This window comes from Nuphar pumila, chromosome 9, assembly GCF_984573655.1.
Source record: "Nuphar pumila chromosome 9, dmNupPumi1.hap1.1, whole genome shotgun sequence".
In the NCBI taxonomy this organism is placed as follows: Eukaryota; Viridiplantae; Streptophyta; class Magnoliopsida; order Nymphaeales; family Nymphaeaceae; genus Nuphar; species Nuphar pumila.
In genome coordinates, this window is record NC_143257.1 from 83,324,549 (window position 1) to 83,351,155 (window position 26,607).

A 26,607-nucleotide genomic window follows, 5' to 3' on the forward strand; every position below is an offset into this window, starting at 1 on the left:
TTGAAGAAAAAGCTTGTTGAGCTATGCACTCCTAAAGACCATCTAAAAGAGATCGACTTCCTCAAGTTGAAGATTTTTTCTTCTTTAGAGTCATTTGTAACAGAACCTTCAGAAGGATGCATATTGCATATTACATACTCACTCATAAAAGCTATTTCATAAAAGTATACGATAGTTTCAAAAAGCTCCTTTTTGAAAACAAATAATTGTACCTTCTTACAACCCTTTATGAAAAAGGTATTTTGACATGTACTAATTGTACCTTATATCATATACAAGACAACATGAAAAGAAATGATTTCAAATATAGGAAAAAAACAAAATATGAAATCGGCTACACAAAAAAAACAAATATAATATTTGTTTTGAAAAGACTCTAGTTACCTTCTTTAAAGAAAGAATTTCAAAGATAGAAAAAAGACAAAAACATGAAATCGGCTACACAAAGAAAACAAATATAATATTGGTTTTGAAAAGACTCTAGTTACCTTTTTACAAACTCATAGAATGTCGACTTACTTGAAGTCATCATTCTCTTTGTATAGCATTAAATACCTTCTGTAAAGAATCCTTGTTAAATATCCTTCTCAAGAATGTCAACTTACTTGTAGTCTTCATTCTCTCTGTAGACTTTGAAAAACACAACATAAAGAAAACACTTGATATGACTATGTACAAATAAATATCTCAAAGCACTCATTGTACTTACACTCATTTAAAGTAAATAAGTACTTATGTACCTCAAATCATTAATTAGAATAAAGACAAAACTACATAATAGCCTTCAATCCAACGTTCAATGTACTATTGAAAGAAACAGACTTTTTACATAAAATATGTATTACCTAAAATATTACAACGACTAGTGTACCCTATATTTTACTTTTATGGAAAGAAGACTTTCTCGAATTTCTCTAAAGATGTTTTTTGAAATGACATGACATTTCACATCTCAAAAAGGCTACGATTTAAAAAAGCCAATGACTATTTTTTTAAGCTATAAAAACACACTCAAATGAACTATTCAAAACAGAAGGGAATGGAATAGACAAGTGAGCTTACAACGAGAAAAATACCTATTTGATATTTGAAGAGAGCCTAGAAAAAGAAAGAGAAAAGAAAGAGAAAAAGTCAAAAATAACTCTTTGACAAAGAGTATCTTCTGAGTGACAAACAGAACATTCTGAGAATCCTTCATTCGTGCATTCATATCATCCTGAAGGTTCTATAGGAAGTATTGTAACTTTCTGTTATTCACTGTAATCCTTCTTTGTTGAAAGAAGTAGACCTTTGTGAAAGAGGGTGTTGCCCTTCTCTGTTGAGAGAAGAAGACCTCTGTGAAAGAGGGTGTTGTCCTTCTCTGTTTAGAGAAGAAGACCTCTGTGGAAGAGGGTGTGCCCCTTCTCTGTTGAGAGAAGAAGACCTCTGAGGAAGAGAGTGTTGTACTATTTATCCGGTGACTCGGATGTTATAGTGGAAAGCTCAAGTGGTTTGCTTGGGGACTGGATGTAGGTCAGGGCTTTGACCGAACCAGTATAAATCCTGTATTTATTGTGTTGTGCCTTATTGCTTTATTTTTTATTATATCAACTTGCATCGTATTTCACTATTCACTCCCCTCTAGTGGAATTTCATTTGGTATCAGAGCAGGTTTGCTGGTTTCGACATAACAAGTCTTCCAGCACATATGACATCTACCTCTTATGCTCGTGATATTGAAGGTCAACACGCATCTCATCCTCCTTTCTTCAACGGCTCCAACTATGGATACTGAAAGTGCAGAATGGCTATATTTCTCAAATCCATAAATTTTGCTGTATGGAAAATTGTTGAGCATCCATACACATCTCCTTCCACAGACTATAACTTATGGTCTGATGAAGAAAAGAAAATGACAAACCTAAATGCAAAGGCTATGAATGCCTTATATTGTGCCATCGATCAGAATGAATTCAATAGAATATCTATATGTGAATCTGCATATGATATTTGGCATTCTTTAGAGGTTATTCATGAAGAAACCAACAAAGTGAAAGAAGCCAAAATCTCATCTCTTGTCAGAAAATATGAGTTGTTCAAAATGAACAAAGATGAACCCATCACAGAGATGTTCACCAGATTCACCAACATCACCAATGATCTGAAATCTCTGGGTGTAACCCACTCTCAGACAAAAAAGGTGAAGAAAATCTTGAGATCTCTCACAACTGATTGGGAGAAAAAGACTACTGCTATTAAAGAAGCTCAAGATTTATCCAAACTTTCCCTGAACGATCTAATAGGAAATCTTATGGCATATGAAGTCCACATGAAGGAAAGAAGGGAAGAAGAACAACCTTTGAAGAAAACTCTAGCCTTCCCAGCCCTTTCTGAGGATGAAGACTCAGAAAAAGAAACTGAGATTGCGCTGAGGATGAAGACTTAGAAAAAAAAACTGAGATTGCACTACTCACCAGAAAATTTCAGCGCTTTATGAGAAGGAACCGACTTCCAAATAAGCACAAAGAAAGAAAAGACCCAAAATAAGATTCTATGTGCTACCAGTGTAATAAGCCAGGTCACCTGAGATGTGATTGTCCTCTTCTCAAAAGAAAATCCAAGAATGAGGAACCAAAGAAAAGGTTCTTCAAGAAAAAGGCTCTGCATGCTCAATGGGATGATTCAGAACCATCCACCAGTGAAGAGTCAAATGATGATGAAGCAGAAACCGCCAACATGTGCTTCATGGCAGAAAACTCTGTAAGTGAATCTCTTGATTTCTCCTTTGAAGATCTTCAAAATGCTTTTCAGGAACTTTTTGAAGAATCAAGGAAAACGATTCTAAAAAATAAATAGTTAAAATCTGAGAATCTAGAGCTCCTTTTGAAAAATGAAAAACTCAGTATTGAAAATTCTGAGTTACAAAAGAAAAATCTTCTTATTACTTCTGAAATCTCGTCTACTAGCTTCAAGACTAAAAATCTGCAAGTAGAAATTTCAGAATTAAAAAGTAAAACTGAGAACCTTATGAAAACGGTTTTCAAGTTTACTAAAGGAAAAGAGAACTTGGATAAACTCCTATCCTCTCAAAAAGTCTCTTTCTACAAGAATGGTATTGGCTACTCTCATTTCAACAAGCCTTCTTGTATGAATCAAAAGACCACTTTTGTGAAAAGTTCTTCTGAACAAAAAAAAGAGTATTATAATTTTAATTTTTTGAACTCCTCTAAGGCTGTAGACAAACCCAAATCCAAATGGATATGGGTTCCAAAGTCTAACAAAAAGGGACCCGATTGGGTACCAAAAAGAAATTTTACTTAATGATTTGCAGGCTCCAAACAAGAAGAACAGATGGATTCTAGACATTGGATGTTCAAAACACATGACTGGACATTCAGATCTCTTTGCTGTTCTTCATAAAAAAGGAGGAACCGTCACCTTTGGAGATAACAACAAAGGTTTGATAATAGGTATTGGTAATATTGGAAATATAGATAAACCTCTTATCAAAGACGTTCTCCTGGTTAAAGGCTTAAAACATAACCTTCCAAGTATTAGTCAAATGTGTGATACAGGTTATAATGTTAGCTTTAATCATAATGCTTGTCTTATAGCAGACACTAATGAAAATATTATCTTAAAAGGTATAAGAAAAAATAATATATATGAACTATACCTAGAAAACATCACAGAACATTGCCTCATAGCTAATAATGACTCTCAACACTTATGGCACATGAGAATGGGTCATGTCAATTCTAAGTACATGTCTAATCTAGCTAAAGATAAGTTAGTACGTGGGTTACCCAAAATATCTTTTAAAAAGGATTATTTTTGTGATGCATGTCAATTAGGAAAACTGTCTAAATCATCTTTTAAATAAAAAAATATCATTTCAAGCAAAAGACCTCTAGAGCTTCTCCACCCGGATCTCTTTGGTCCTTCTAGAGTAGCTAGTCATAATCACAACAAATACGTTTTTGTCATTGTAGATGACTACTCAAGATTTACTTGGGTAATATTTTTGAAAAACAAAAGTGATACGTTTTGTCAATTTGAAATTTTATGTAAAAAATTACAAAATGAAAAATCTTGTTCTATTATTAAAATCCGTAGTGACCATGGAGGAGAATTTGAAAATGAACTTTTTGAAAATTTTTGTAACTTGCATGGTATTTCTCATAACTTTACCTTTCCTAGAGCTGCACCTCAAAATGGTGTAGTAGAAAGAAAGAATAGAACCGTTCAGGAATCTGCTAGAACTATGCTCCAACACAATAATCTTGCTAAATCTTTTTGGGCAGAAGCTGTTAATACTGCATGCTACATAACAAATAGAGTTCTCATTAGACCCTTATTAAATAAAACTCCCTATGAACTATTCTATGACAAAACTCCAAGAATAGACTATTTCAAAGTCTTTGGTTGTAAATGCTTTATCCTAAACACAAAAGATAGCCTAGATAAATTTGATGCTAAATCTATTGAAGGCATATTTTTAGGATATTCAAGTCATAGTAAAGCATACGGGGTTTTCAATAAGAGTTCTAAGTCTATTGAAGAATCTATGCATGTTAGTTTCTGTGAATCTATTGATCAATCTGTTCATAAGCAAACTAACGATGATGATGTTGAAAGTACAAATTTATTTTTAGATAACACAGCTAAGTCTAATGAAGATGATCATCAAAGAACATTTGTCGATATCAAAGATCATCCTCAAAAGCAGATTTTGGGAAAACTGACAAAGGGGGTTCAGACTAGAGCTCAGCTAGAACGGATTGCAAATATGGCATTCATTTCTCAACTTGAACCAAAGAAGATTGATGAAGCCATCATCGATGAGTTCTGGATGCTAGCCATGACTGAAGAACTGAATCAATTCCAAAGGAATGAAGTTTGGGATCTTGTACCAAGACCAAAGGAACATCCGATCATTGGGACAAGATGGATCTTCAGAAACAAGCTAGATGAAACAGGTAATGTTATAAGAAACAAAGCAAGACTAGTAGCTCAAGGATACAACCAGGAGGAAGGTATTGATTTTAATGAAACATTTGCTCCTGTTGCTAGACTTGAATCTATTAGAATGTTTTTAGCATATGCAAGCTATATGGATTTCAAATTATATCAAATGGATGTTAAAAGTGCCTTTTTAAATGGTTTTATAAATGAAGAAGTTTATGTAAAACAACCTTCAGGATTTGAAAATGAACAATATCCAGATCATGTTTTCAAACTCAAACGTGCTTTGTATGGATTAAAACAAGCACCTCGTGCTTGGTATGATAGACTTAAAACCTTTTTATTAAAAACTGTTTTTTCTGTAGGCAAAGCAGACTCTACTTTATTTGTGAAAATAATGAATAATCATACCCTAATTGTTCAAATATATGTGGACGATATCATCTTTGGATCTTCTAACAACACTCTTTGTGAAGAATTTTCTAAGTCCATGCAGAAAGAATTTGAAATGAGTATGATGGGAGAACTCACCTACTTTCTTGGACTGCATAATAAGCAAACCAAGGATAGAGTTTTCATCAATCAGTCTAAGTATGCTCGTGAACTTCTGAAGAGGTTCAACTTGAACTCAACTGCTTCAAAATCTACTCCTATGAGCACTACTATTGTTTTGGACAAAGATGAAGATGGTAAGTCTGTTGATACAAAGGTATACCGAGGTATGATAGGATCACTTCTCTATTTAACTGCTAGCCGTCCAGATATTATGTTCAGTGTTTGCTTGTGTGCTAGATTTCAGTCAAATCCAAAAGAATCACATCTTAAAGCTGTAAAAAGAATAATGAGATATTTAAAAGACACAGTTGATTTTGGATTATTCTATTCAAAATCCTCTACATTTGATCTAATCTCATACAGCGATGCTGACTTTGCTGGAAGTAAATCTGACAGAAAAAGCACAAGTGAAACATGTCATATGCTAGGACACTCACTTGTATCATGGTTTAGTAAGAAACAAAACTGTGTATCCTTATCTACTACTGAAGCCGAATACATTGCTGCTAGCCTAGCCTGTACACAAGTTATCTGGATGAAACAAACCTTAAATGATTTTGGTTTAAATTTTGAAAATACAACTATTTTCTGTGACAATACTAGTGCTATAAACTTATCTAAGAATCCGATTTTACACTCACGAACTAAGCATATTCAAATAAGACACCACTTCCTAAGAGAACAAGTCTTAAACAACATAATTAAACTCGAATTCATACCCACTAATCAACAGTTAGCAGACATTTTCACTAAACCATTGAAACATGAAGACTTTACACGAATTAGAAGAGAACTAGGAATATGCAAACTAAGTGACTTATAAATTAATCACACTTATTATAATACTTCTTATAAGTTTTGTTAAAATCTTATTTTAAAAGTTTTTTTTTCTTCTTATCAATTTTTGTTAGTCAAACTAGGTTTCCATATTCACGTATACTCTAAACTCTTATAAGACACATTCTTTATGTCTTTCAACTTGTCATCTTTCAAGTACACATTCATAATGACTCCTTGTCCTATCTCCTTTCACTCATATCCATAAGAACTAATTATATTAAAAGCTATCATGACATTGTTCACATCACTCATCTCATAACTCCTTCATTATTTTTGTCCTTTTGTGAAAACTTCTCTTACGATAAGTTGATTCACCATTCAACATGATAAACATATTATTTTATGAGAAATCTTATTTTTTTTAGCCAAAATCGAATGATTATTTTTTTTTGTTCTTTTTACCTTCTTCTAAAGATCTAGTTGCTATGTTTTTACGTAAAAATTTTAATATATCATTTGTTATATCATATATTACGTACACTCTATCTCTATCATGTCTTCCTTTTCCTCCTATCGAGACACATCACCAAAACATTAATGCCTTTCATGAAAAATTCAAATGATTACCCTCTCGTACCACCTTTTAAGTTATTATATCTCACGTAAATTTTTACTATATCATCTATTATATCATAGCCTAAGAACAATCTATTATCATCTCTTCATGCTTTACATCTTTTACAAAAAGTATTGTAAAATTCTCTTTTCAAAAACTTGTACTCCACTCATTAGTACGTTTTGTATCACCTTTTTATCTCTCTCTCTCTCTCTCTACATTATACGAAGTTCCTTTTCATATATTTTATATCTCTCTCCAATCGAGACTCATTAAAACCTTGTCCTTCACTCCACTTTATGTCATACATCTCTTATCCAACTTCAAGTGATTTGTGTCCTTTATGACCACTCTCATTTCTTCACACATCCGTATCACCCTCCTTTATATCTATTCACACTCCTTTTACGTATATCAAAATATACACTTCTTAAATAAGAAATTATTGCACTTCATCATATTCTCATGTTTGTCCTATTCCAAACTCCCTCTTCACGATTTTGGAATGCTTTCACATAAAGTAAATCCTTGAAAAAGTTGTTTGTTCTTATTAGGCCATTATTCACTCTCTATCTATTCTCCATGATCTTCACGAAAACCTTTAAAAACTCTTGAATCATTCTTTCTCTTACGTTTGAAATGACACTCCATACTCAATTCATGACTCTTCTCACTATCCAATAAGATTGCCCATAGAAAATTTGTTACATATTATTTCGAAACTATGTCCTTCTTAATATCTTCATTAATATAATACACTATCTTCCAAAATTGATTTGATTTGTCATTCACAAGCTTCTAAACTTACAACTCACGCATTTCCTCTTTCCACTATAATCTAAAAATCTTTCACTTCCAATGTCATTCATTTCTTATCACCATTATTTTTCTTCTTCTATTTATTAGATTGATTCATATCTCCTTCCCACGATTTTTTCTATTCTCTTACAAACTCTTACTCCTTTCCAAGCCTTTCTCTCTTGCTCGTTCTTTCTAAGCCCTTGCCATGGCTTCCTCCTCAAACACTGCAATCACTGCCGCCGACCTAAGGGATCCCGATCTATTTCACTTCTATAATTCCCTTTGTTCTCGACCAATTCATGAAGGTAAATTGGTTAACTACAACGACTTCATATTATTTGACCTAGACAGATCTCTCCCCGAACTCAAACACTTACTAGGATCTTCATCCCAAACTGCTTACTATCCCGAACTCGTCCGACTCTTCTACACAAATTTTTCTTCTAATCATGAACAAACTACCATCACCACCAAAGTACGCGGACGCCTGATGTCCTTTCATGCTTCCTCATTAGGAAAAATTCTTAATCTTCCTTCCACCGGCATAAACCTAGACAACATAGTACCACTCGAATGGTCGGTACTTCGAAAAATTCTTCTCTGCACCAACTGCTCACAACTTCCCTGGCACATGAGGAATCTCCAACCTCATGCTCAACTTCTTGCCCAGATTCTTCTCCACAATATCTATCCCAAGTCTCCACGCAAGGGATTAGTACCAAGAAAAATCTCTCTCCTTCTCTACGCAATTTTTTCTTCTACTCTGATAAACTGGTCCAACATTCTTTTCGACCTTTTTATTCGTTATAAAAAATTTCAGCCTCTTCTTTTCGGGTGTTTTATAACTCCCATTTTAAAATACTTCAAAGTACCCCTTCAAAACGAAGTTATCCTCCATTCCTCTCAGGTCCTCGATGCTACTTCCTTCAATCTCAGGTCCCTGCATCTGCCCGGCTCTGATGAAGATGCTCCAACATCCAACAACTTATCTTTTAGACTGTACTAGCTGTATTCTTTTCGTTCTGTAATAACTTTTAATTAATTCTGGTCTGTAATAACTTTACATTTTTTTTTATTGTTTTGTCTGTAATAACTCTCTTACTCTGATCCCTCCCTTTTTGTCCATGACAAAGGGGGAGAAAAATCCTGTCTCCATTATTGGAGAAAAATACTCTCTTTAACAATTTTTTCAATAGTTTTATGATATTATTATTTCTATGCATAATGCCTTTTTGACAAGGGGAGCATATTTTGTCATCATCAAAAAGGGGGAGAATGTTGAGAAACTCTGTTTTGATGTCACATAATACGATACACTATCTTATTTGATTTCATATGATATGATAATATGTCTTCTTGAAAAATGTTATATAATGACTGGATATGTTTTGCCATATATCTAACGAGTATTTGATGCAAGGATATCTCACTAAAAAAGGATGGAGACCTCTTGTTCAAGTACAACTATGATGCAATCATACTCCTTGAAGAAAAAGCTTGTTGAGCCATGCACTCCTAAAGACCATCTAAAAGAGATCGGCTTCCTCAAGTTGAAGATTTTTTCTTCTTTAGAGTCATTTGTAATAGAACCTTCAGAAGGATGCATATTGCATATTACATACTCACTCATAAAAGCTATTTCATAAAAGTATACGATAGTTTCAAAAAGCTCCTTTTTGAAAACAAATAATTGTACCTTCTTACAACCCTTTATGAAAAAGGTATTTTGACATGTAATAATTGTACCGTATATCATATACAAGACAACATGAAAAGAAATGATTTCAAATACAGGAAAAAGACAAAATATGAAATCGGCTACACAAAGAAAACAAATATAATATTGGTTTTGAAAAGACTCTAGTTACCTTCTTTAAAGAAAAAATTTCAAAGATAGAAAAAAGACAAAAACATGAAATCGGCTACATAAAGAAAACAAATATAATATTGGTTTTGAAAAGACTTTAGTTACCTTTTTACAAACTCATAGAATGTCGACTTACTTGAAGTCATCATTCTCTTTGTATAGCATTAAATACCTTCTGTAAAGAATCCTTGTTAAATATTCTTCTCAAGAATGTCGACTTACTTGTAGTCTTCATTCTCTCTGTAGACTTTGAAAAACACAACATAAAGAAAACACTTGATATGACTATGTACAAATAAATATCTCAAAGCACTCATTGTACTTACACTCATTTAAAGTAAATAAGTACTTATGTACCTCAAATCATTAATTAGAATAAAGACAAAACTACATAATAGCCTTCAATCCAACGTTCAATGTACTATTGAAAGAAACAGACTTTTTACATAAAATATGTATTACCTAAAATATTACAACGACTAGTGTACCCTATATTTTACTTTTATGGAAAGAAGACTTTCTCGAATTTCTCTAAAGATGTTTTTTGAAATGACATGACATTTCACATCTCAAAAAGGCTACGATTTAAAAAAGCCAATGACTATTTTTTTAAGCTATAAAAACACACTCAAATGAACTATTCAAAACAGAAGGGAATGAAATAGACAAGTGAGCTTACAACGAGAAAAATACCTATTCGATATTTGAAAGAGAGCCTAGAAAAAGAAAGAGAAAAGAAAGAGAAAAAGTAAAAAATAACTCTTTGACAAAGAGTATCTTCTGAGTGACAAACAGAACATTCTGAGAATCCTTCATTCGTGCATTCATATCATCCTGAAGGTTCTATAGGAAGTATTGTAACTTTCTGTTATTCACTGTAATCCTTCTTTTTTGAAAGAAGTAGACCTCTGTGAAAGAGGGTGTTGCCCTTCTCTGTTGAGAGAAGAAGACCTCTGTGAAAGAGGGTGTTGTCCTTCTCTGTTGAGAGAAGAAGACCTCTGTGGAAGAGGGTGTGCCCCTTCTTTGTTGAGAGAAGAAGACCTCTGAGGAAGAGGGTGTTGTACTATTTATCCGGTGACTCGGATGTTATAGTGGAAAGCTCAAGTGGTTTGCTTGGGGACTGGATGTAGGTCAGGGTTTTGACCGAACCAGTATAAATCCTGTGTTTATTGTGTTGTGCCTTATTGCTTTATTTTTTATTATATCAACTTGCATCGTATTTCACTATTCACCCCCCCTCTAGTGGAATTTCATAAAATGCGCTCCTGAACACTTAGAAATGGTTTTGAACTGAAATAGAAACACTCAAACTCTTGGTGAGCTCAAGTTAGACTCTGGGGAGTATGACTGACTCGAAAACAATTGGCTTGGATTTGAGTGAGAAATGAACTCATTTCTGAAGAAATGATCCCATTTTGGCAGGAATGGTCAGAAATGAAAATGGTCTGTTCATTGTGGACTCAAATGAATTTGAAATGACTGATATTCTAAATGTTTTGAACTGACCAGTGAGCTTGGTTGACTCTGACTGACTGGGGTCCGGGATGTCCTAGGGGTAAAATGGTAATTTTTCTAATAAAAAAATGAGTAAAGTGGTGATTTTCTGAAACTGACTCGGGGTTTGACTCCTATACTGACCTAACAACGTTGACACTGCACGAGAAGGGTTGTTTGAGAATGGATGAGGAAAATTTGGAGTGTTTATAGATGCCCCTCTTTGCTACTAAGCTGGCTTGAAGACGAGCTTAGTGGTAAAGAAAAACACACCAAATTTGGGCTATAAAAATGCCCCAGTTAGAAGGATCTGACTGGGTATGAAGAAATTAGCCCTGATGAAAATGGTAGATATGAAATGAAGAATAAAGAAGAAAATTTTACTTCAAAAGAAGTGAGATTCAGGTTTTGCCCTTAACCTGGATGGGACGGGAAATACCTCATGTAGAAACGAAGCTCAGGTTTGACCCTTAACCTGACCGGGGAATGAAATACCTCATCAAAGGAGGCTCAAGTTTGTACCCTTATCCTGATTGGGAGGAAAATAAAATACCTCATCAAAGGACGCTCAAGTTTGTACCCTTATCCTGATTGGGCAGAAAATGAAATACCTCATCAAAGGCGGCTCAGGTTTGTACCCTTATCCTGATTGGGTGGAAAAATGAAATACCTCATCAAAGGGGGCTCAGGTTTGTACCCTTATCCTGATTGGGCAGAAAATGAAATACCTCATCAAAGGAGGCTCAGGTTTGTACCCTTATCCTGATTGGGTGGAAAAATGAAATACCTCATCAAAGGAGGCTCAGGTTTGTACCCTTATCCTGATTGAGCAGAAAATGAAATACCTCATCAAAGGAGACTCAGGTTTGTACCCTTATCCTGATTGGGCAATGAAATACCTCATCAAAGGAGGCTCAGGTTTGTACCCTTAACCTGATCAGGCAATGAAATACCTCATCAAAGGAGGCTCAGGTTTGTACCCTTATCCTGATTGGGTGGAAAAATGAAATACCTCATCAAAGGAGGCTCAGGTTTGTACCCTTATCCTGATTGGGCAGAAAAATGAATGGAATCCTCGAAGGAAGAAACCATGATGGAACCTTCGGATTTCCACACAATGAATCCGATAGGGGTTTTGCAAAAGGATAAAATTGGGGTCCCTAAAGCTTGAAAAGGGGTTTGATTTTGGGCGCCTCATTGCTGAGACTAAATAACTTTTGAAATTGGTGACCTTTTGCGAGAAAATGATTGGTGGCTTAACCTCAAGCCGAAATTGGACTGTCTATGGTGGGACAGTGGGGACACAGGAAAGTGTGCGAATCTGAGAGCCCAGGCGCTCAGATTATACCAACATAAGGGAAGGAACCTTGAAAACTCCCGTTATCAAGTCCTTAAAAGGGATAACAACTGATGTCAGGATGCGCCAAAGATGAACCTCAAACTCGCGTTTCACGCCAGGATAGCTAGAAAATATTGTCAAAATGTTGAAAATTATTGTTGATCCAAAATGATTGAAAGTGATGCACATTGTTTTGAAAATATTCCCTCTTTTCTACCTGAAGTATTACCTTTGACGGGGCTTAACTTCGTAGAATCAAGATTTGAATTCAAATTTCTTGCAATTGACTTTCTTTCAAGGAGGCTATCAATTTCCTTGATATGAATAGAAAAGAGAGTATTCTTGATATTGTTAAAGCAATTGGTGAAGGAATATTGATAATAGAATTTCAAAAATTTTAAAGAAGATTCTTGACAGATTCGGCAGTCTGATATCCTAGGATTCTTTTCTCATGATGATCTTTCTGCACACTTTTTTTTTCTTTTTTTTGGCAGAATTAGAGCTCTCTTAAGCTTTTGGGAATTTTATTACATCTGAAAGTGCACTAGGATCGAGGCAACGAGCACTAGAGGGGGGGTGAATAGTGATTTTAAAAAAAATTCTGCAGAATATAGAATGATTTTGCAAATCGAAAAGCAAACACACAAAGAACACAAGATTTTATCCTGGTTTGGTCTAACCCGACCTACATCCAGTCCCCAAGCAAAACCTACTTGAGATTTTCCACTATCAACCTTGTAAACTACAAGATCACACAGACCATAACCGGTCCCACTTTCAGTAACAATCCTACTGAAAGCAAACAACTCCTTTACACCTAGGAGTCCTTTTTACAGAAAAGAAATAACAACTTACAATACAACCTATGAGCCTTCCTTTTGAATGCAAATGAGATGCAATTGACTTTTGAGGTTGTTGAAACACTCTACTCACGAATTCACTATCTCTCAAAGTGATTTGAGTGAAAAACTGAAGTGAAAAATATCACGTGAGTGAGAAAACAAATACTTGAATGAATAGGAGTGAAAAACAATAAGTAAATGATTCAAATCAATTGAATTCTTGTTGTTTCTCTGTGTTTTTTAGTGTAAAATGCACTCATATTTATAGTTAAAAGATTCCATACGTTGAGAGTATGAAAGGGTGTCAAAACAGTCCATTTCGAACGATCAAAACGTTTGAAAAATGAAAAGACACGCCTTTGTGAAGTTTCAGGAAAACGGTAAAATTAGTCGACTGAAACATCAGTTAGTCGACTAATAGTTAGTTATTAGTAGACTGACAGTTATCGTCGATCGACTGATCTGTTAATCGAGCCGTTTGAAAATCTGAACTTTTGAAACTTAGTCGACTTGAGAAAAGTTAGTCGACTGATAATATCATCAGTAGGCTGAAAAACCTTTTAGTCGACTCCTGCTAAAATCTTCTAAAAAACAAACATTCTGTTCGGTCGACTGATAAAAAGCATTAGTCGACTGCTGCTAAAATTTTCAGAAAACACATGTTCTGTTCAGTCGACTGATAAAACCATTAGTCGACTGCTGCTAATTTTCCAGAAAACAGACATTCTGTCCAGTCGATTGATAAAATCTTCGGTCGACTAATTTGACAAGAATGACTTTTTAGAAAATATGGCGCGAAAGGATTAGTCGACTGATAAGTCTATTGGTCGACTAATAAACATGAAAATTTAAGAAAAGAGTTTTCTAAAAAGATTTTCAAAAGTGTTTCTTTTAGAAAAGTTTTTCTAAAGACTTTTAAGGTGAAATGCAACCTAAATATGCACTCTAAGTAAGGCTCTTACAAGAATCTAAGACTTTTAATGAATTAAACATTTGCACACAAGTCTTCAAAGATTCTTCATCGAATTCTTCAATTTCTTCATAGCCTTGGCTGAAATGCAGTTGATTCCACTTGCTCTTCATCGAAACCTTGTACTTGAAGTATCATGTATGGCTTCATTATCGTAACAATCTCCCCCTTTTTGATGATGACAAACTTAATCAAAGATGAAGCATTTAGATGCATAGATGGAGATTTTACTCCCCTTATCAATATGCTGCAAAACATTAAAAGTTAGCACATTTAAAGCACATATATCACATATTGATTGGTTTGCATTTCCCTTCATCATTTCTTCATGCATTTAGAAATACATTCATTCAAAGCTTTCTTTTTCTCTTAATTTTGCATTTCTCATGCAAGATCTCCTGCAATGTAATTGCTATCATCTTTTTCTCAAGATCTCCTGCAATTTCAATGTAATGCTATCTTTATCTTTTTCTCCCCCTTTGTCAGAATAAAAAAGAGTAAGGGCAAAAAATAGCATAAGCAAAATAGAGATACAAGTTTAAAATATTACTACCCATAAAGTATGTATTTCAAAGATCAAAGATCAGAAAAGAGAGTTTAGCAAATCCTTAATGGCAGTTACATCCTTCTGAATTGAAGCAAGTTGTTGAGTCACATCTTCACGAAAAGTGTGTTGATGCAGCTCCAAAGCTTCCAGTCTCTGCATAACTTCATCATGGTCTTGATTTGTTGAAAATTTCTTTCTTTTTGCATGAGATGAAGGTGTCGCAGAAGGTGAAGGTTCAGAAATAGATGGTTCATTAGGATCAGATGGTTCAGTTTGATCAACATTTAAAGGAGGCAGATATTTAATTTTCATTCTTTTAAAAATTGTTTGATCAAAGAACTCTTTTTGCTCAATGTATTTTTCATTTGTTAAAGGAACTTTGAAATGTCTAAAAATACGGGTTTTAAAACAAATCCAAGGGGTGTCGGGTCCCTTCAAAAAATTTTTAAAAAAAAATTAGTCGACTAAAACTTTATCGGTCGACTAAAAAGTGCAACTTATTCTAAAAATATCATCAGTCGACTAGAAATATATCGGTTGACTGACATGGTGCAATATATTCCAAAATATAAAACACCAGTCGACTAAAATTTTATCGGTCGACTAATATAGTGCGATTTTGAGATTTTGTTCAAAAATCAGCATTTTTATAAATAAAAAAACGAGCAAATACCTAGTTCTCTCCCAATTCTCATAAAATCTTCATTTTTAAGAGGTTTAGTGAAGATATCGGCATGTTGTTCTTTAGTGGAAATAAAATTTAATGAAATATCTCCTTTTAACACATGATCTCTTAAAAAATGATGTCTAACTTCAATATGCTTAGTTCTTGAGTGCTGAATAGGATTTTTCGAAAGATTTATAGCACTAGTGTTATCACAATAAATAGTTGTTGTGGAGTAATTCAAACCAAAATCTTTTAAGGTCTGTTTCATCCAAAGTACTTGTGAACATGCTAAACTAGCCGCTATATATTCTGCTTCAGTTGTTGAGAGTGATACTGAATTTTGCTTTTTACTAAACCAAGAGACTAAGGAATTTCCTAAGAAATGACAAGTTCCACTAGTACTCTTGCGATCAGATTTACTTCCTGCAAAATCTGCATCACTATATGAAACTAAATCAAAGGAAGATGATTTTGGGTAAAACAAACTGAAATCTGAAGTATCTTTCAAATAACGAGGAATTTGTTTTACTGCAGTTAAATGAGATTCCTTTGGATTAGCTTGAAATCTTGCACACATACAAACACTAAACATAATATCAGGTCGACTAGCAGTTAAGTATAATAGAGATCCGATCATACCTCTGTAGAGCTTAGTATCTACACTTTTACCATTTTCATCTTTATCAAGAGAAGTAGTTGTACTCATAGGATTCCGTCTTGATTTCGATGAGTCCATCCCAAATCTCTTGAGAAGTTCTTTTATATACTTAGCCTGATTGATGAAGATTCCTTCTTCAGTTTGCTTTATTTGAAGTCCAAGGAAGTAGTTTAATTCGCCCATCAAGCTCATTTCAAACTCTTCCTGCATAGCCTTAGCAAATTCTTTACAAAGAGAATCATTAGTAGAACCAAATATTATGTCATCAACATAAATTTGCACAATAAGAATATCTGAATTAAAATGTTTAATAAATAAAGTGGAGTCTACCCGACCAATGGAAAAACCAGATTGTTCTAGAAAATTTCGTAGTCTTTCATACCACGCTCTTGGTGCTTGTTTGAGTCCATACAGAGCTCTTTTCAATTTGTAGAACTTTTCTGGATATTTCTCATTTTCAAAGCCTGGGGGTTGCTCTACATAAACTTCTTCATTGATGTGTCCATTTAAGAATGCACTCTTAACATCAATTTGATATAACTTGAAGTTCATGTAACTAGCAAAAGCAAGCATCATACGAATTGATTCTAATCGAGCCACTGGTGCATAGGTTTCATCAAAATCTATGCCTTGTTCTTGATTATATCCTTGTGCCACTAGCCTTGCTTTGTTACGAATGACTTCACCATTTTCATCCAGCTTATTTCGGAAGACCCATCTTGTTCCAATTACCGGATGATCCTTTGGTCTATCAACTAGATCCCAAACATCATTCCTAGTGAATTGGTTAAGTTCTTCAGACATGGCTAAAAGCCAAAATTCATCATCACATGCCTCATTGATATTCTTTGGTTCTAATTTAGATATGAAAGCAACATTTGCAATATATTTTTCCAACTGCCTTCTAGTTTGGACACCACTCTTTATTTCACCAATAACTTGTTCATGTGGATGATTAGGAACTTCTTTCCAAACCGGTTGAAGAGGAATATTTTCTTGAGAAGTACTCTCTATCAAGGGTTCTTCTTGAAGTATTACTTCTTCTCCTTCGCTTAGAGGTATAACCTGCTCACAATTCTCATCAAATGCAACATGTAAAGATTCTTCAATACAAGATGTTCTTTTATTGAAAATACGATATGCTTTACTTCTAGAAGAATATCCAAGAAATATTGATTCATCTGATTTTGAATCAAACTTATCAAGATTATCTTTGGTATTTAACAAGAAACATTTACTACCAAAAATTTTGAAATATGAGATCTTTGGTATACGATCATAATACAATTCAAAACATGTTTTATGTAAAATTGGTCGAATAAGAACACGATTTAAGACATAACATGCTGTATTAATTACTTCAGCCCAAAAATATTTTGGTAAATTTTTATCTTGAAGCATGGTTCTAGCACATTCTTGCAAAGTTCTATTCTTTCTTTCAACAACTCCATTTTGTGGAGCCGCTCTAGGAAAAGCAAAGTTGTGAGAGATACCATGTAAATCACAAAACTTTAGAAAAGATTCATTTTCAAATTCACCACCATGATCACTACGAATTTTAATAATAGATGTAGATTTTTCATTTGTAATTCTTCTACAAAGTTTAGAAAATTCTGAAAAAGCATCATTTTTGCTTTTTAAAAAAATCACCCATGTAAACCGAGAATAATCATCTACTATAACAAAAGCATACTTGCTACCATTCAAACTTTGAATTCTAGATGGTCCAAATAGATCTAAATGTAAAAGTTCAAGAGGACGTTTTGTTGAAACTATATCTTTTGCTTTAAAAGAACTCTTGATTTGTTTACCCCTTTGACAAGCATCACATAAGTGATCCTTTTTATATGGTATTCTAGGTAGGCCTCTTACAAGATCATTCTTGGATAATTTTGAAATAATTTTAAAGTTAACATGTCCAAGTCTCTTGTGCCATAACCATTGAATTTCATTTGAAACAATAAGACATTTTTCATTAAAAGAGGGTAATTCATCTAGATATAGTTCATACACATTGTTTAGTTCATACACATTGTTTCTTCTTTTACCTTTAAAAATGATCTTTTTAGATTGAAAATCAGAAATTAAGCATAAATCATTTTCAAAAGAAACATGAAAACCTTTATCACATAATTGACTGATAGATATTAAATTATTCATTAAACCATCTACTAAAAGAACATTTTCTATCAAGGAAAATTTTGGATTACCAATATTACCAATACCTATCACTTTTCCCTTGTTATTGTCACCAAAGGTGACGGTTCCTCCATCCTTATTTTGGAGGGTAGAAAATAACTCCGACCTTCCAGTCATATGTTTGGAACAGCCGCTGTCCAATATTCATTTGCTCCTTATGTTGTGTACCTACAACAAAATCAGAAAACAGAGCATTTGACCCCTTTCTATTTTCGGGTCCATGAGAGTTAGTCTTAGGAACCCATATCCATTTGGATTTTGGTTTCCTTTGATAATAGATATTCTTTCTATAAAAAGATTTAGAATAAACATTTCTAGAATAATCATTTCTAGATGCATTTCTATTAGAACTAGAAAGTTTAGTTTTATGAACAAAAGGTTGAGAATAATGTTTTTGATTTTTCACCACAAGGTTTGGTCTATTTTGAGTATCAAAGAAGCTATATCCCAATCCGGTTTTATTAACCGAGCATCTTTGAGAACCAAGAAGTTTTTTTAGATTCTCTTGACCATTTGTGAATTTGGTCACTATAGAAAGAAGATCTTTTGACTTTTCTTTAAGACTAAATATTTCATTTTGTAAGAGATTGGTTCTAACTCCAATTTCTTTTATCTCAAGTGCTTGGCAAGAATTTTCCTTCTTGAGATCTTCTATTTCTTGAAGTAACACTTTATTTTGAGAGTCAAGAGTTAAATTTTCAGTTTTTAACTCTTTATTTTTAGAACTAAGACTCTTAAATTTAGCATATAAATCATTAAATGCTTCAAATAACTCATCATAGTCGAATTGACTTACCGAATCTTCTTGTGCTACAAAACACATGTTGGTGACTTCTTCATTTGATTCTTCATCGAAAGGGGAGTCACTATCATCCCAACATGCTTGAAATGCCTTTTTCTTCTTGAATTGGTCCTTGGGCTTGAATTTGAGAAGAGGACAATCTTTCTTGATATGTCCTGCCTTTTTGCAGTTAAAGCACTTTACTTCATTGGGAACAGAAGAATCTGCTTTCTTTACCTTTCTTTGAAATCTTCTCTTTTTGATGAATCTTCTGAATTGCCTTGTGATGAGGGCAATATCTTCATCTTCTTCTGAATTTTCTGAGTCAGAAGTAGCCTTAAAAGCAAGAGATTTCTTCTTAGGTTCTTCTTCTTGTCTGTCTTGAAGTTGGACCTCATATACCATTAAGTTATCAACTAAGTCTTCAAGAGTGAGAGTATTGAGATCATTTGCTTCTTCAATAGCAGTGGTTTTTCTCTCCCATTCAGGAGTTAAACACCTTAGAATCTTTCTGACTAAATCCACTTGTGAATATTCTTTTCCAAGGGATTTCAAAGTGTTAGTTATATCGGTCATTCTAGTTACCATGTTCGATATAGATTCATTTTGCTTCATTTTGAACAATTCAAATTTATGAACTAAAGAAGCAATTTTAGATTCTTTTACCTTTGACGTACCTTCGTGTGTCATGAGAAGAGTATGCCAGATTTCATTTGTTGTAGAGCATTGAGAGATGCGATTGAATTCTACCTTGTCAACGCCACAATATAATGCATTCATGGCTTTGGCATTCAGTGAAGCAGTCTTCTTTTCATCATCGGTCCATTGGCTGAAATCAGTTGATGGAGTTTGGTACTTTTCTGAAACAACTCTCCAGATATCTAGATCCATGGATTGCAAGAATATTGTCATTCTTACTTTCCAGTATCCATAGTTTGTTCCGTCGAAGAGAGAAGGACGAACAGAGGAGCTTCCTTCTTTGTGCTGAGATGTTGTAGTTGCCATGCTAGTTGATGGTCAAATCAAAGTAATAGCAAACTTGTTCTCTGATACCAAATGAAAGTGCACTAGGATCGAGGCAATGAGCACTAGAGGGGGGTGAATAGTGCTTTTAAAAAAATTTCTACGGAATATAGAATGATTTTGCAAATCGAAAAACAAACACACAAAGAACACAAGATTTTATCCTGGTTTGGTCTAACCCGACCTACATCCAGTCCCCAAGCAAAACCCGCTTGAGATTTTCCACTATCAACCTTGTAAACTACAAGATCACACAGACCATAACCGGTCCCACTTTCAGTAACAATCCTACTGAAAGCAAACAACTCCTTTACACCAAGGAGTCCTTCTTTTTACAGAAAAGAAATAACAACTTACAATACAACCTATGAGCCTTCATTTTGAATGCAAATGAGATGCAATTGGCTTTTGAGGTTGTTGAAACACTCTACTCACGAATTCACTATCTCTCAAAGTGATTTGAGTGAAAAACTGAAGTGAAAAATATCACGTGAGTGAGAAAACAAATACTTGAATGAATAGGAGTGAAAAGCAATAAGTAAATGATTCAAATCAATTGAATTCTTGTTGTTTCTCTGTGTTTTTGAGTGTAAAATGCACTCATATTTATAGTTAAAAGATTCCATATGTTGAGAGTATGAAAGGGTGTCAAAACAGTCCATTTCGAACCATCAAAACGTTTGAAAAATGAAAAGACACGCCTTTGTGAAGTTTCAAGAAAACGGCAAAATTAGTCGACTAAAACATCAGTTAGTCGACTAATAGTTAGTTATTAGTAGACTGACAATTATCGTCGGTCGACTGATCTGTTAATCGAGCCGTTTAAAAATCTGAACTTTTGAAACTTAGTCGACTTGAGAAAAGTTAGTCGACTGATAATATCATCAGTAGACTGAAAAACCTTTTAGTCGACTGCTGCTAAAATCTTCTGAAAAACAAACATTCTGTTCGGTCGACTGATAAAAAGTATTAGTCGACTGCTGCTAAATTTTTCAGAAAACACATGTTCTGTTCAGTCGACTGATAAAACCATTAGTCGACTACTGCTAATTTTCCAGAAAACAGACATTCTGTCCAGTCGACTGATAAAATCTTCGGTCGACTAATTTGACAAGAATGACTTTTTAGAAAATATGGCGCGAAAGGATTAGTCGACTGATAAGTCTATTGGTCGACTAATAAACATGAAAATTTAAGAAAAGAGTTTTCTAAAAAGATTTTCAAAAGTGTTTCTTTTAGAAAAGTTTTTCTAAATACTTTTAAGGTGAAATGCAACCTAAATATGCACTCTAAGTAAGGCTCTTACAAGAATCTAAGACTTTTAATGAATTAAATATTTGCACACAAGTCTTCAAAGATTCTTCATCGAATTCTTCAATTTCTTCATAGCCTTGGCTGAAATGCAGTTGATTCCACTTGCTCATCATCAAAACCTTGTACTTGAAGTATCATGTATGGCTTCATTGTCGTAACAACATCATCCTTCATTTTGGAGATGTCCTGACTTTTCTCTCTTTTTTTTTGGAAGGGTACGTCACAAACTCCTTCATCTTGGAGATGTTGTGATCCTTCTTTTTCTCTCAGGGATTATATCGACGGTTATTGGTTCATTGGTTGGAAATCTTTTGATGATAGCGGAAATTAAATATTTTTTAGGGTTTGTCGGGAGGCTCATTGCAGTCGCCTTCATCTTGACGGTGCTCTGAACTTTCCCTGGAAGGATCCGTCACAAACTCCATCATCTTGGAGATGATTCAAATCTTCTTTGGCCCCGGGGGTCTACTCGCTTAATTCGCCTTCATCTTCACGACAATTGAGAGATCCCTTTTGCGGATATTTAATTGCAGCTTAGGTGATTGAGGAGATATGAAAATTGTATGGATTTTTCTGTGTCACCCAGGATATTTTGACTACTTTATTTTCCAAGAATGATCTTTAAAAATGTGTCATTGACTGCGATCAATACCGATCACTTATGGCTTTGCAACAACATTGAATTTCCTTTTGCTGGCCATATCAAGGATTTATTCTTCATCCTTTTGGTTGGCCAATAGAAAGAATTTGAATTTTGAATCCTTTTTCACAAAAGCTTTGACCTTTCGGAAATAATACTGAAGGTATTCTGAGGTAATGTTTTTGTGCAATAAAAATTTTGAAGTCAACAAATATTTAATGACAAATTGGCAAGATTTTCTTGAAATCCTTTGTGAAATCGAGCATTTGAAGCACGACTCAACACATCCATGACAAAAATTTTCTTCTCCTTTCCCCAAAGGAGAAGATTCAGAAATTGGAAATAGAAATTACTCCTCTCTTCCGTGAAGAGGAGGTGTTTGCAAAACGAACTTTCGAAGAGAAATTAAGCTTTCGTCAAAACTTCCTAACATTAGGCTTCTCTTATGGAAAGGGGGGCGGTAATGGTGAGGTCAGTGAATTGGTCATGAAGGAACAAGTCCATCACACTTTCCTCGAAAAGAGGGTCCTTCATGATGAAATGGCCTAGTACGAAATTATGGTCACAAGAAAAGCGAACTTCCATCGAAGCTCTCCCTGAACTAAGGGTTCCTTGTATGAAATTGAAATTTTGTTTTGCAAACGGTTCACAAAGACACGAGTCCCTTCAAACTCTCTCTGAAAAAGGGCTAGGTGAACAAAGGATAGCATGCGAAAAGAACGAGCTCCCTTGAACTCTCCCTATACAAAGGGTCTCTCGCAAGAAGAAATGATTGTAATTGGTATTGGGTGACCAAAAGGGTCGAAATTGGAAATTGAAATTTTGAAATTTTGAAATTTTGAAATTTTGAAATTTGATATTTGAAATTTGAAATTTGAAATTGGAAATTTAGAATTTGGAAATTGATATTTGGAAATTGATTGACCCGAAGGTCAAAATTGGAAATTGGTTGACCCGAAAGTCGAAATTGGAAATTTGGAATTTGAAAATTGGAAATTGGAAATTGGGAAATTGATTGACCCGAAGGTCGAAATTGGAATTGATTGACCCAAAGGTCGAAATTGGAAATTTGGAAATTGATTGACCCGAAGGTCGAAATTGGAATTGATTGACCCAAAGGTCAAAATTGGAAATTTGGAAATTGGGTGGCTCGAGAGCCAAATTGGTAATTGGATGGCCTGAGGGGCGACATTGGTGATTGGATGGCTTGAGGGCCAAAATTGGAATTTGATTGACCAGAAGGTCAAAGTTGGGATTGAAAATTGAAAATTTGGATGACTTAGAGGTCAAAATTGAGTATTGGCTTATTGGAAAAAATATGAGTTCAATAGGAATTCAACCTAAGAACGACATTGGTTTTGTTGAGAACGACATGGGTTCACTGGGAATTCAGCCTAAGAACTATCAATTCCATAGGAATTTAACCTAGGGATCATAGTCTAAGAAGTAAGGATTCAACTTGTGAGCTTTGAATGGATCAGGTGCTAAACTGGGTTTTAAGTGAAGATTCGAATCGGAATCCAAATCTTCAAGGAAAAACTAAATGAATTGGGTTTTGAAAGAGAATTCGAGTCGGAACTCTAAGTTTCTAGACCAATTCTAGACAATTGAATTGGATTTGGAAGAAAACTCGAGTCAGAACTCTAATTTTCTAGACCAATTCAGAAGGAAACGAAAATTCAGGTCGGAACTCGAATCTTCGAAGGAAAACTGGATCCATTGGAAGGAAAGAAAATTTGAGTCGGAAGTCGAATCCTAAAGGAAAACTAGACCGGTTAGAAGGAAAGGAAATTTGAGTTGGAACTCGAATCCCGAAGAAAAACTAGACTAATTAGAAGGAAAGAAAATTTGAGTCGGAACTCGAATCCCGAAGGAAAACTAGACCGGTTAGAAGGAAAGAAAATTCAAGTCGGAACTCGAATCCCGAAGGAAAACTAGACCGGTTAGAAGGAAAGAAAATTCGAGTCGGAACTCGAATCCCGAAGGAAAACTAGACCGGTTAGAAGGAAAATAAATTCAAGTCGAAACTCGAATCCCGAAGAAAAACTAGACTAGCATGGATTAGGTTTGAAAACATTAACCAGTAAACCAGATTTAGAAAGTTTGACCAATAAAAATTGGATTTTGAAAGTTCGACCAATAACAATTGGATTTTGAAAGATGTACCAGTGTGAATACCGGATTTTGGAAATGAACCAGTATAAGTACTAGATTTTGAAAATGGATCAGTACGAATACTGTTTTTGGAAGAATTACCAGCACGAATACTGGATTTTGATGATTTACCAGCACAAACACTGGATTTAGAAAATTTTACTAGCACGAACACTGGTTTTTGAAAATCTTACCAGCACGAACACTGAATTTTTGAAAATTTACCAGCACAAACACTGGATTTTGAAAATATACCCAACTGATTTTGATGAGAGATTTTTAGTCTTCATCCTCACGATGACTTTGACAACTGTCGGGGTCTCAGGATTTATCCCTTATCCTGAATGGGTAGTTCAGGTTTATCCCTTAACCTGAAGGGGAAGTGAATTTGATGCAAATGAATGCATATAAATGCAAATGAATGCAAATGTATGCAAAATGCTGTAAATGAATGCACATGCATGCAAAATGAGAGATTTTTTTTATCCTGCCTGCATACAGGATGTTTTGAAAATAATTTTCAAAATAATGCCCCAGTGTAATTGAGAAAGAAGAATTTGACCATTATTAAAGAAAATATATTGAGGAATTACAAATGATGGAATAAAGGATTTAAGTATAGAAATTTTTCAAATGTTGAGCATTGATGGGGTTTGATAATTTCACACCATCAGCATTGATGAGCAGATATGAATTGTGAGGTAATGCTTCCTCGACAACATAGGGCCCTTCCCAATTCGGTGACCATTTGCCACTTGGGCGGTGCTTGAGATAAGCCATGGATTTCACTACTAGATTATTGACTCAGAATTTCCTTTCAATGACAAATTTTGCATATTGTCTGGCTACCCTCTGCCGATATGATTGAGCATGCTCTGCTGCTCGGAGTCTTCTTTCATTGAGCAAATCAAGTTGTACCAGTCGCTGCTGCTAACACTGATCAAGCGATAACTCCAACAGTGATGCGAACATCAAGGCAGGTTTCTGAACATGTAGAGGCAGCACTACTTCAGTTCCGTAGACAAGTTCTGACAGAGTAGCATTAATTGGAGTTCGAATGGTGGTTCTGTATGCCCCCAATGCATCATGGATCTTCTTATGCCAGACACGGTCTGTTTCCAAAGTTCACTCCAGGATTCTAATCAGAATTTTATTGGTAGCCTCTGCCTGACCATTCCCTTGAGGATAATAGGGAGCGGAGAAATGGTGCTGAATTCTGAACTTCATGCAAAATGTCCTCCTTCTCTCATTCTTGAAATGTCTGTCATTGTCCGACATGATATCGTGCAGTATGCCGAAACGATAAAGGATATTCTTGTGGATGAATGAGACCATGTGTCGACTTTCTACTGTACGCAAAGTGATAGCTTCTACCCATTTAACAAAATATTCTGTTGCGGCAAGAAAATATTTGTAGTCGTTTGAAGCAGGAGTGATGGGGCTCACAACATCAAAGTCCCACATAGAAAATAGCCATGGAGAGATGGCAGTTTGCAAATACGTTGTTGGCGCATGTATAGAAGGTGCATGTATCTGGCATAGAGCACACTTCTTCACAAAATGGTAGCAATCTTGCTGCATGGTCTTCCAATAATATCCTGCTCAGATGAATTGCTTGATAAGAGTTTGGTAGCCGACGTGACCACCGCAAATGCCTTCGTGTACCTTCCGCACGACTTCTTTGGCTTCATCTTTGTCTAAGCATCTGGAATATTCAGAACTAAATCCATGATGATAGAAGACATCAGAGAGAATAAAATATCGGGTAGACACGCGCTAAATCGCTCGTTACTCTTGCCAGTTATATTCTGAGAGAAGGAGACAGATGTCTTCTCCTTGATGCGAGTCTTTCGAGACTGTCTTCAGCTTGCTCAAACATCCTCCTGATCATCATTTTCTTGAACATCTGATATGCAGCAGGATCAATGTCATCTCTATCATTCGAAATTTATCTTCTGGCAGATCTTGGAGAATCCACTTCTTCTTGCTTGCTTCTAAAATCATTAATGCACTGACACAGTGGTGTCTTCTTGCTTAATCTGATCTGAACCACTTGGGAATACTGATGCTCTCTACAGAATGGGATAGATGATTAAATTTCGATGATGAAGATTTAGAATAGAAATGAATATAGGGAAAATATTTGATGAGAATTTGGTAGATAATTGGAAGAACATCCCATTACTAGGGATTGGGTCGCTACTGGAGTCACGATAATTATGTTGTCATTCTTTGCAAGGAGAACGAACAACTGCAAATATTCCTTGTCACCTAGGCGAGGTCATCAAACCAAGAATATTGAAGGATTTTTTTTATTGAAGGAAAAATTTGATTGCATCAATAATAAACTTGGGAAAGAGGGGGTGGATAGACAATTTGCCACCACTCTTTATGATCAACAGAGACACGAGGACTG